The sequence below is a fragment of the Carassius carassius genome, chromosome 39 (assembly GCF_963082965.1).
Source record: "Carassius carassius chromosome 39, fCarCar2.1, whole genome shotgun sequence".
NCBI lineage: Eukaryota > Metazoa > Chordata > Actinopteri > Cypriniformes > Cyprinidae > Carassius > Carassius carassius.
Window position 1 is genome coordinate 1,708,863 of NC_081793.1, and position 10,900 is coordinate 1,719,762.

Genomic DNA, 10,900 nt, shown 5'->3' on the forward strand with positions numbered 1-10,900 from the left:
TCTCACAAACAGGGGAGACAAATATAGCAGCTTGCATCACCCCACACCAGTGTCACCAAACTCAAAGTGTAGAATGAGTGAGTGATGGAGTCTGATTACCAGGACAGACTGCCCACAGTTGTGAAGCAGATCCTGCTTGTGTCTTTCTAGTACTTCTGCCTCCAGTCGCTCAGACTGAAAGACGAAAACATACATGCTTAGGCTTTTTAACAATTGTCTTAATTAACAAATCAGAAATTGGGAGTTCCTGGTTAGAGAAAGCATGCCTGGATTCTAACCTGAATTTTTTTATGAATAAAAAAAAGCATTTTTATCCTACTGTAACATGGCCTCTCTGTCTTAATGCTTCATTATGTTTTTGTATTTCTTTGGCTTCTGTATTTATATTATGTTCTTCACACCTGCACAGTATGATAGAGAGTTATTTAAGTGGCTCTATTTGTATTTCATACAGTAATAGCCTGCCTTTCTTTCCGGCACACCTTTCATATCTCAGCTTCTCTGTCACATATCAAATCAACACCTGTTCCTCCACTGTTCTGGCCAGAATCTCAAGAATATTGATGGTGCTTTTCAAAGCAATACCTCTTAAGTTTTGAAACTAAAAGACTGTTCACACCAAGGACAAAAACTTTATCTATTAAGTTGTAATAATCATTCTAATTCTCTAAGATGTCCACAACACAACTATAACCATAACAACAAACACAACTATAATCATAACAACACAGAGGAACAATACTGTTGGAATTACTTTCAGTGTGACATTCTCCAGCTGGTGTATGATAAAAGGACTGACAGCCAATCAGAATCCACAGAATATTTAAAGCTGCAGATGACATAACTGCAGCTTGTGCTTAAAATAAACAGAACATGATTGGTCACTGGTGTGGGTGCTAATATGTTTGTCATTATAGTTATCATTCTTGGTGTGAGTGGGCATTTAAAACAGCATCACAACAACAACAGAAATCCAGTCAAATATCAGTAAATATACGTAAAGTAAAATCATGTAGTATTCTTCCAGTTGATCCAGTTCACAGCAGGTCTAAATAAATCGTTCATTAATCTGGTTCTAAGATTAATAACAAAATGAATCAATCAAATCTTGTTATCAGTGAATAATGAAAGGATATTCTTTATGAGTTTTGTGCTCCACAGAAGGAAAAGTCATAGAAGGAGAAAGGAAAAGGCAGAACATTAATTATAGGGTGACCTAGACCTTTAATTCTTAGTAACGCAGTTTTTTTTCTGTCAAGATTTTATTTGTTAATTTGTTTGTTTTTTTATGTCTAAATATGTGTGCTATGATATGTAAGCATTGCTGTTTTTAAGTCAATTGAGGAAACCTTTTTCAGAATGAGGAGACAGACAAAAATGGGTGAAAAGAAGAATGCAAATGCTCCATCAGCTCAGACACATGCATAAAGTCACTTATGTTTTGTCCACAAACTGTATGTTATTCCTGTACATGATTCATGTGGTAGTTTGGGGAAAGTCCCTCCCTAAAGACTCTGTGTCAGCAGTCAGACCACTGCATGCAACTGCAGTGCATTTCTCTTTTACCATCTGCTCCTGGAGGGGAGGAAGGTCACAGGGAGAGGGCAGACGAGTCTCTATCCTTAGCAACCCAGTCTCACCATTTCCAAAAGCTCTCATGTCCACTCAACCTCTTATTCTGGAGCAAGCAGTCAAGGCTATAATAGGAAAATTGGACCCTGTGGCTTTCAAGGGCCATCCGGGGTGGCAGCGGAGAGGAGTGTGATCTATTTGAGGTGTTGGATGTCCACACATGGGCCAGCAGTAAAGCTATCATTTATTGCACTGGAGAATGCTTGAGGATCTAGCATGCCAATAAATACTAGCATGTCTAAAGCGCTGGCCTCAACATGCACCCGCTGCCCACAGAACGCCCTGCTGACCACTCTGAGATGCTCAGGTTACTGTTGTATATTGACTGCCATGCTGGATTCAAGGGGAGAACGGATATAAATGCAATGCCATATAAATGCCACGTTATGTAATGCTTAAAGAAATAGTTCACCCAAAAATTTAAAATCTAACAGAATTTATTTACCTGCAAGTCTTTCCGTGGAACTCAAAAGAAGATATTAAACCAGAATGTCCAAGCTTCTCTTTTACATATAATGGAAGTGAATGGAGGCCACAGCATTTAGGAAGATTTTAAGCGATGGACAAAACTTTGACTCTGTTCCTTACATACTGTAATCCTATCATAAGGCTTAAACTGCAGTGCACGTGTCACCTTATATTATGCATTTATGGTACTTTTTTGCTTCATTGTATGGAAGAGAATAACATACAGTAGCAACAGAATTATAAATAAAATTGTAATGATCATTACCGTCCAAAAGTTTGGGCTTGGTAAGGTCATTTAATGTTTTTACTCACCAAGTCTGCATTTATTTGATCAAAAATACTGTAAAATATTGTGAAATATTATTCCAATTTAAAATAATAATTTTCTTATAAAAAAAAAATTCAGGATTTTTGGATGAATAAAAAGTTCAAAAGAACAGCATTTATTTGAAATAGTAACAACATTTATTTGTGTCACATTTGATCAATTTAATGCATCCCTGTACAAAAGTGTTAATTTCTTTCAAAATCTTTCAAATCTTACTTGAAAAGTATATATATATTAACATGAATTATGGAATAAATGGTTTTACATTAATATGTTTAATAATAAAAAAAAAATACCAATGAGAAAGAAGGGAAATCCCTCTATGGCTCATTAGGGGAGGGCCTTTTGAGTCTCAGGTGTGAATCAAAATATTGTTTTCTGTGAATGAGTGAGCAGGATGATTTTAACATAATTTTATAACAAAAACTCTAGTCTACCACATCCAGTTCTCAAAAGGTGTGTGTACAAATGTTATGTATGTGTTTCATGACTTTTCTTACTTACAACTTAAAACTTAAAAAAAAACACAGTTTTGCTTACATATTATTGTAGCACAGTTTGTGCTGAATACAGTGTAATCAGACTTTAGTCATTAATATATTTTTAAGATACTGACAAAAGCACAAATGTATGTCAAAACTTCTCCAGGGCCCCAAGACCCCAGAGGATTCATATTCAAGGAGATAAACATTTCTCAGAACTCAAAGATCACAAAGCAATTAAAGTGCAACATTGACTCATTGCAACAGACCCAGTTCATTTGACACGGCCATGTTCAAAGCCCCAATGCTGTCATGAAAAATATCTGGAGTCGAGGCAGACTTGAGACATCAAGATGTCAACAAATCACCTGGAGATGAAAACATATCACACAGCCATATGCCAGTTCTCTGATGCAAACATTAAGTCTCCTGCTTCAGGAGATCTCCAGGCCTAAATATACACAAAGACCTGTTCTGCTGAAGTTAAGTGTTATTTTTATTTTATTTTATATATTTACTCAAATTTGGGGTGTTTAAATACAGTTCAGAACTTTGATTATATTTATTATTTTGTATTTCCATGCAGTAAATATTCAGTAAACATCTATATAAATACAGTATATTGAAAACATGGTGGGGAAACACTTAGAAGTTATTAATAAATTTTACAAAGAATTAGTAACACATTGAATTAAACATGATATTATATTTACTCGTAAAACATACTTCTATAATCTTCATTTTCTTTGATTTTCAAATTTAAGAAATAATTTTTTAGACATTTAGATCACATTATCAGTGACTACTTTATCCTCTTAAATCAACAAGCCTGTAGGAATTTAAACATGGCAAAACATTGTATAGTCAAACAGAGAGTTATTTTGAGCTTTAAGTAGAGATGTAACTTTGAGGCATTGACAAGGGAACAACTTGACAATAAATGTTGCTAATTTAAACCTTAAATGTTATTAAACATAGCAATGCACTTTGTATGAACCTCCCAGCATGTCTGGCTATATATATATTTCTCATATATATATATATATATATATATTTCTCAGCCTGTAAAGCTCTCAGTGTTTAGAGGTGATAAGAATAGCAGTTACCTCCATGAAGCATATCGCTAATACCAGTGCTAAGACCCATTTGATGATCGAAAGATCAAACCCATTATTTCTAGATTAACTATGCAGACCACAAATCAGCCACTCGAACTGTAATATCTAATAATTATGTTAAATTCACTTTTGGCCAGAGAAAAAGTAATATTTCTATGTATGAATGTGAAGACAGACGACAAAAAGCTCAGAGAATCTGACACTTCTTTCCATTTGAAGGCAACAGCTGGACGAACACAAGCCTGAGGCCTTGACCCGAAGTTGCTATGGGCAAACTCTGTTTGTAGTTTATCGACACAAAACCAAGCCAAAACTGTCAGGTGAGGTGGCATGTTTCTCAGTTTCTGAATGCTCCATTAATCCTTCACTTTAGTTATGCCAACCTGTTAGTGCTTGTCTGAAGTAGAGAGAGTCTGCATTCCTTCCAGCAAAACCCTCTGAAATTGTGACCTTTGACTGTGTAACAAGAACCTGTCGATGGAAGCCAGACATTTACTCTAGAATATTCATATAGAAACTATTGATTCTGTAGGCTCAGATAGAGCAACATGATAACAGCTCTTTGATCGATAACATGACTTTTTGAGCAGCCGTGTTGTGGTCAGATCTTGGCTTGCATGCAACATCACAAATAACAACGTGAAGCTAATGATGACAGTTTTCATCTCTGGGTGAATTTTACATAGAAATGAATTGTACAACACCGCAAATTTTTTTATGTTTTTGAAAGAAGTCTCTTCTGCTCATCAAGGCTGCATTTATTTGGTTGAAAACTAAAAAATATATATATAATGAAATATTATTGCAATTTAGAATTAAAAGTTTTCTATTATGATATATATAAAACTGTTTTTGCTGCTTTGTGGAAACTGTGATACATTTTTATTTTCAAGATTCTTTGCTTTCCACGTTTCAAAAGAACAGCATTTATGTGAAGTAGGAATCTTTTGGAACATTGTAAATGCATTTACTGTCACAATTTAATGCCTTCTGTTTAATAAAAGTGTTATTTTCTCAATCTTAAAGACCCCAAAGGTGTGCTGTGGTCAGGTCTGTGTGATTCATTGGTCTAGTCATGCATGCAATAACACAAATGTTCTGATATCACATATCCATGTTTTTCTGAGCTCTCATTTCAAAACAAATTGTTGCAATAGATCTCATGCATGCAAAGTGTGTATGGCTCAAAACACTAACTGGTGGTCGGGTGGAGCATTTTAACCGCAAATGAACCTGATAACTAATTCAAAGAGTGATGCTTAATTGCCATAAAAATGAACAAATCTTGCATTATGCTTTAAAATTCACTTTCCTGCTGCCTTTTAGCAACAATGGACTCCTAATGTAAATGACACTGAAGAGCTGCACACATTCATCAGCTCATCTTATCTAGAAATCATTTGGTGAATGTACAGGAAATGGTTAAATCTTTGAAAACAGAACTTCAGCACGTTTGCACAAAACAAACAAATGCTAGAGACAGACATGAAAAGCTTTAAGAATGTCTGAACATGCAAGATACCGCTCAGCCTTCTGCTTTATCTTCACCATAGGTATGTCATTTTCATTATTTATGGAAGCAGGGATTCTCCATTTATTTTCATTGGTATTTAAAAATGTGTCTTATTATTATTATTATTATTATTATTATTAAAGACAGAATATCAATGAAATATGTTTGATGAAGTCTGTTGGTTGCAAGAGTGTGTTAGAATTAATTAATTACTTTTTATGGATAAACTGCTTACTAGGTCAACACATATTTTAGTAGCATCAAGTCAAATCAAGTCTCCTTTGTTTAAATAACACTTGATTACACAATATAGATACAGATCATCCAGTTCAGCTCTCTTCCAGTAGAGTCCGTGAAATTAGTCAAGAGTCCCCAAATAAGCAAGTCAAAGGCGACAGCGGCAGGGAACCAAAACCCCATTGGTGACAGAAAATGAGATTAAATCCTTGGGAGAAACCAGGCTCAGTCTGGGGGGTCAGACAAGTGTTGCCTTAATTAATGCAGCCCAACAATAATTTAACAAATCTGAGTTATAGAAATGTGATTGTATATGTATGCCAGTTTAAAGAGATGGGTCTTTAATTTAGATTTAATAACGTGTATGACTTCAACATGTAGGTATCGGTTACAGATGAGTGTGTGGACAGACAAACCTAATGAGTTTCCAGTTTCAAGTTTGTTTTATTTATATAGCACAATTGAAAACAGCAAGGATGGCTGACCAAAGTGCTGAACAAACAAACACATGGCAACCTACAGATTCATACCATAAACTCACAATGAATTAAAAGCCAAAGAAAAGAAACAGGTTTTAACAGATGATTTAAAAACAGTTAAAGACTGTACCAATCTGATATAGGCTGGAAGGCTGTTTCACATTTTAGGGCCAGCAACCGCAAAAGGCTCTATCCCCTCTATCTGATCTGGGGACAGAGAGAAGTCTTTGATCACCAGACCTCAGATTTCATGTTGGATTGTATTGATAAAGTTATTTAGATAGTTAGCTCGGTGCCATAGTATTTATAGATTTTCAAACACAGAGAAGAATTTTGAACTCTATTCTAATATGCACAGGTAACCAATGCAACAATTTCAAAATTGTTTAATGTGATCAAATTTATGTTGTCCTTTGAGGAATTTAGCAGCGGTGTTTTATACTAATTGGAGACGAGCGATGGAAGATGTAGAAATGTCAAGATAAAGAGAGTTGCAGTAGTCCAAACGAAAAAACGTTTTTCACAGATAGAAAAGATTTAACTTTGGAGAGAAGGTGTAGCTGAAAAAAACAGGAACTAATAACCGCAATCATTTGTTAATCAAATTTAAGACTCTGATCCCAGAAGACTCCTAGGTTCTTAATACAGGAATAAGTAAAAGGTGCAAGGTATTCCAGAATGATACTTTTGTTGCCTGAATTTTCACTAGGGCCAGAGACTATAACCGCGGTTTTTGATTCATTCAAAACAAAAAAATTTTTGAGAGAACCACATTTTCACTTCATCCAGGCATGTAAAAGAGATTCCAGAGCAGCATGTTTATTTCGTTTCAAAGGTAGATACATTTGGGTATCATCTGCATAGCAGTGAAATCTTACATCCATGTTTTCTGAAAATAGAGCCCAAAGGATGTAAATACAAAGAAAAAAGAATGGGTGTGAGAACAGAACCCTGTGGCACTCCACAGGAAAGTTTATCAGGCAAAAAAAATTACCTAATCTAACAGAGAAACTTCTATTTGTTAAATATTATTTGTACCAGCTGGATGCCCAAAAAATATTCTAGTCAAGATAAAATAATTTTATGATCAAGCCAAGGTTAAGTCTAACAGAATTAGAATAACAAAGTCACCATAGTCAGTCACCACAAAATATTATTTAGGATCCGTAATAAAGCAGACTCTGTGCTGTGCAGAGGCATAAAGTGGTCATATGATGTTGCTAAAAAGAACATTATTTTGTGTATTTGTTGTAATGCAATGTGTTTATGTGGTTTAAGGTGAAAAAAAACACATTATTTTCCATAAAATGTTCATTATTGTTTCGCCTCTATGCCCGCCTTTCTGAAACGTGTAGGTTTTTACAAAGCTCATCGTCCTGAAAAGCGAGGTGTGCTCCGATTGGCCAGCTATCCAGTGCATTGTGATTGGCCGAATGCTTCAAGTGCGTGACGGAAATGATGCACCCCTTACTATACTGTGATGCCGTCTCCCAGCAGGACAAGACTCAGTCCAGCTGCTCTGCTCGTGCACATCCCATCATCGCTTCTCTTTTAGCAGTTCAGTCAATGTACTGTTAGGAGTAAATTGCATAACTCAGATATTGGTTTATTTTGAGTCAGAGGTAGTGCGAGGCACATTTATAAACCAATATACTTAAGTTTAAGGTTTGAACAGTTCACTAAGAAGATCACAGACTCATGGTTCAGGAAACAGCCCTCACCCTCCATAAAATGTGCAGCACACATCTAAATATTTGGGTTGAACTGTTCTGGAACAGTGTTGTAAATACACTGTAACCACTGATATCTAGTTTTGTCTTCTTTTGGTAGGCCAAACAAAGCTTCACTTTCACATTAAAACAGCATCTCCACGACATGGTGGAGGCAACAGCGAGAATAAAAGTAATGCGTTATTTCTTATGTGAACATTTGGGCGGTGTTATGCAAATCTTTCCACATCGTGACAGACATGTGGGAGCGTATTTTACAACTTGACATCTTTTGCAACTTTACAGATCTACTTTATGCACCAAGAGCTTGTAACACTCCAAAGAGAAGGGAAAAAATTTAATTACATCATATGACCACTTTAAAACCAGACTGGAAAGTTGCAAAAAAGGAAAGACTGTAGCTGAATAAACACCGTTTTCTCCAGTGCTTTAGTAATAAACTGAAGATTTGCTGTGGGTCAAAAAGTATTAAAAATATGGCTGAAGAGCAGCAAAATTCAGGTGAAACATTAGCATGTGGTTGCAACTGAGATAGTAATCTTATCACAGAAAAACCTTGAGAAACCTACACATAATGATACTGAGGGATTTGAAATTTACAGGTGGATTTAAAATAGAAATTAAAAAAATAAGGCTTTAGAACTATGATGATTCTTTGCAATTAAATTAGGAAAATACTTTCGCGGACTTCACTGCTTTCTGAAAAGTAGCAAAATAGTCTTTAAGCATTTAATATGAAGTTTGCAATTTGTCCTTTTTTCCATTTTTGTGCAGCTCTTCTACAAGCTTGCCTCAGAGAGTGGATGTTATCATTGAGCCATGGTTCAGTTTTAGGACTTGCCTTCTTAGGTTTAAGAGGAGCAGTGGTATTCAAAACCTCTGAGCGGGCAGTATTAAAGTTCAGCATCCAAGTCAGGTAAAGATGCCTCCAAGGACAGAGACAAGCACACCTCGTCAAAAAGGTGTTTATGAAGTCATCACAAAAGTGGGAAGAAAGGAAACGGCACAGAAAAATAATTCAAGCATATGATCTGAGACCAAAATATCAAAAACCTGAATATCAGTAATAGAAAAACCGTGAGAAAAAACCAAGTCCAAAGTATGTCCGTGTAGGATCTTTCACCCACTGAACCATATTGAATCAATGAGACTTATTAGCATTTGTGAGAGTTTTCAGGTTTCTATGCTGTAATGTATTGAAAAGAGGAAGTGTTTGCAGATAAAATCTCATTTCCTCTTGTTCAGATCTCCACTGTAAGCTGATCAGAGACCTGATTTAACTAAATAATAACATGCTGTGAAGCTAAAAGCAGGCCTATATGACGAAAGAAAATAAAAACAAAGCAGACAGTAAAATCTTGAGGCCAGGGGCCTGATTTACTAAACTAGCATCAAATTAGCATCAAAATTCTAGTTCTCTGCATGATTTACTGACAATGCGCAAAATAAAGAACACAGACACAGCTGGATCATAATGGCCAACGATGCATGATATCTACTTACAACATAAGTGCAAATGTTTAAAGACGTGCTTTTCTGAGCGATTGATAATGGTGCAAATACCAGTAAACCAACGCAAACCTTAGTAAATCACATTGCATTATTCATTTAAATACTCTCCTCCCATAAATTTTACATCTGAAAAAGAAACTTCTACAAATGCATATGCAATAAGGTCAGAAAGGTTAGAAAAGGCATTTTCAATGCTAATTTCTCACTGCACGTCTTTAGTAAATCCTGACAGTCATTTTTTAAAGAGAGTTTGTGCTGTGTTTGTGCAATGGAAAATTGCATACACTATTATAATCTTTTCAGCAGATAATATATGTATATACATATATATATATATATATATATATATATATATATTTAAAAAATAAAAAAATATAAAAAAGGAGCTTTTATTTTAAGTATCACCAAAATCTGAATTTTTGGAGAAATAGTTAGATTGAACTTTTAATGTGAATAAAACAAACTTAATACTACATTTTAAAAGATATTTGTACTTGATATTACTTCAAGGCAACATTAGTAATCTGATGAATTCTGAAAAAGTATACTTGATTATATCTTACAGATTGTTTGTTGGTGATGCATGTAAAGGCACAAGACTCTTCCAGTGATGAACCAGGTACAAACACATATAGTCCAAACCATACACATCCCATTCAGATCTGAACGCTGTCCTAATCATTTCATGTTTCTTTCTCGAGCCTCAGAAATCAAATATGCCGTCATAGGAGCAGGAATTGGCCTTTTCTTTTCCATCTGCTTTCTGCTAATCAAAATTTACATCATCAAAAAGCAGGTGCATGACAGTGAACTATCAGGTAAGTATTCTCATCTGATTAAAAAAATGAACAATCTTAGATTTAATCAAATCAAACAAAATCTTTATTAATTTTAACACTTGGATATTTTTAAAGACACATCACTAAGAAGAGCATCTGCACGGTAAGAACATTTTTGTATGCAACTGACACTTTCCCATATCACTATAATCATTATTATATAGTTACAAAAGTTTGATTTGAATGTGAATCTCATAAAATGATGACCTCTGTTTTTAAGGATCATTGACGTGGAGAGCAGGAGGGAATGAAATATCTTCTGAGGATGAATTAATACAGTACTTTGTCATTCTATGGCAATTTTATACAGTTTTATGTATTAAATTTTAACCAGTTTAGGCCTATAAAACAAATAATTGTAAAATCAGCAGATCGGTGCCATGTGCTGTGCCTTCATGAGGTCATTTTGTGCTCTTTTTGGAGGCACACCTGCTTTAATGTGAAAATAGATATTCTGTACTCAGAGCTATATATTCATTAATTTTAACATAGAAATATACTATTTTTATCAAGAGCATAAAAGCTTTAAACCAGCTTGTCTTTTCATTTAAAACCCATTTGT